Here is a 2,663-nt window from a genome sequence, read left to right on the forward strand (position 1 = left end):
CGGAAAACATGAAATTTTGGCATAATCTTGCACCTAAATTTTCCAATAATCTTGCGCCACCCTTGCACAAAACGACAATAATTTTTTTAATTTCATAGATAACAGAAGACTGAATTTTTTTTACATAACCCGCGACTTCTTGATGGAAAATCTACTGGCTTTTGCCCCGATGCTCAAACCACCATAAATATACACAGAGCGTTCATTGGAAGATCTTGGCCTTCTAGTGGAATACAAGAGGATTATTGATCATTACTATTAAGTCGGGGCCCACAAGGAACAAAACCTTAATTACTTCTTCCATGTTCAGTGCACTCAAACCCGATGAAATACTATCAATGGCCTGCCATCAATTAAATTTCGATATGTAGCCGAAACTGAGTAAGCCATTGATTTATTATTGACTGCGTATGTTTGCCTTCATTGCTTCAATTAATCATGCTAGACTGGCGTATCGTCTGCTGTCGCAATATTCTAATTATTTCAAACCTCAGTCGGCCACGCTTCATGGCTAGATGGACCAACCAAAGAAAATCTCTTCTTCCCGCACGTTATTTTACTATGAACCGGCGCCTGTTTCCTCCTGTAAGCTGTAAGAAGTTCAAGGCATCGCAATTCATCTTTCGGATCCAATTTTTCCCCGAATCCAATAAAGAGAAATTGCAACTGGAAATAAAATTATGTAATCATCCGTGGCGAAGCCCACTTTTTTTCCATCCCCCGAAAGTTTATACAAGCAGGAATGATTTTCTTTGCGACGAAAATATCGGGCACGGGGTGAAAAAACGTAATAAATGTCAGTTCCGGCGCGAGGAAATTTATACGATGAAAGAAAAACATTCCGGAATTATTGTTCACTTTCCGGCGAGGTTTAAGCGTTTCGCGGGAATGTATAGTTTAGAAGCGGGGATTACACGGTGTAAGCTTTTTAAGGAAACTTTTGACGGGGATTTATTTTTTCCCTGCATCCATTTGAATAATACAGACTGGAATGTCTTTTATAATGTTTAGTTGGATTTCCGGAAAGTTCATTTTGATTTTGTTGGCCCCCGTCTTTCCGGCTTTCCCACAATCGCACTTCGTCTTTGCTATGGGCGGTTGCTAGTTTCTTTTATTCTCCAACGTTGTTTGCAAACGAGCTGAACTACTGGCTAATTACCTTTCAATTGGAGAACAGTAGTTAAAGTGAAAGTTTTCTCGTAGGAGTTCGGGATAACATGCAGGCAGGGATCTCTCAATCCGACCTAATAATGGCTGAAACATGAAATTCCAAAGATAAGAATTTCAATTTTAGCAAGCCCGCATTAGGCTGAGTCTGAAGACTAAATCATACGTTGTGACCCTAAATCCCTTCCCGGACTTTGGGATTACGGGCCGAGCCGGCTTAGGACCCTGGGATAACAGGGAAGGCCTGTTGGCTGCCATATCTACAGGGAACTAAGCAATTGTTTTCGTTCCCGATGAACTTAAAGACTTTAGTCATTTCGATGCGGTTTAATAGACAGCAAGAGACGGATGGCGAACTCAATTAAACTAAATAGTTTCGAGACCGCTTGCTCACATCTAGTCGCAATTTAATTGTCTTTCAATATGGCCCGATGGTCCAGTACTGCTCGGAACAGGCAAAATTGTTTTTCAGGCTTTATGTCGTCGGGCAAGTTCAAAATTTATTAAAAATGTATATGTAAACAGAAAATTATTTGCCAATTTACAATTCACGTAATGTAGAAAATATTTGTTGGGTACCTGTATGTACTCTTGAGGTTGCAACTTTTTTTTTATATCAGTAATCATATTTTTAATTTCCGTCCTGGTTTAACAGTAATCCACATAGCATACCATACAAGTATATTCTTACCTAAAACTAGCAACTTGAAACATTTTCCCGAGAAGGCAACTTTTGAGAAAGTATCTGAACAAATGTGTTTCTGTGTATAGTAAAATATTCTCTCGATTTTTTATTAAACAAATTGAAGTTATTTATTGATCTTATTGCACTTGGCAATAAATTATACAATTTTGGGGCGACATAATTAAGAAACTTAAGATGAATTGTCCGACTATTTTTTTCAGGTAGAGCAAGAAAGTTGTTAGATATTTGTCTGGTGCTGTGGTTATGTTTACATATGTTTGAGTCTTTTTGTTCTTATGGGTAAATGAGCCTGCTGAATGTATGTATAGCAATGATATGTCGCTAATTGCTTTGTTATACAACTCTCTAGTAGGATATAGTTTCTGTAAATTATTCTTAAAATATAATTTTGAACAACTTTTAATGGTCTTAAATTAGATTCATCAGCTCCACCCCATATTACCAGGCCATATCTAAGCAATGATTCTACTAACGATTTGTATACTTATATGAGTAGTTTTCTGTCCGAAAAATCGCGAAGAACATAGAACTTATGAATGAGTCCTCGAACTTTGCCTGTCAAATAGTGTACATGTTCTATCCATTTCAAATTTTGGTCCACTATGATTTCTAGATATTTTACCTTTGACACAGCCTTAATTTCAAGGTCTGGGTTTATTTGGCTAACCAGGCTAAAATGTGGCATATTAGCCTTTGTTATACTGAACGGGATAAAATGGGTTTTCGTAACATTTAGTGATAATTTATGTGAATCTAGCCATTGTTTTACCACATCCATCCCGTCCATTGC

The sequence above is a fragment of the Dendroctonus ponderosae genome, unplaced genomic scaffold, assembly GCF_020466585.1.
Source record: "Dendroctonus ponderosae isolate FM_Combo_2020 unplaced genomic scaffold, Dpon_F_20191213v2 Dpon_F_20191213_1, whole genome shotgun sequence".
NCBI lineage: Eukaryota > Metazoa > Arthropoda > Insecta > Coleoptera > Curculionidae > Dendroctonus > Dendroctonus ponderosae.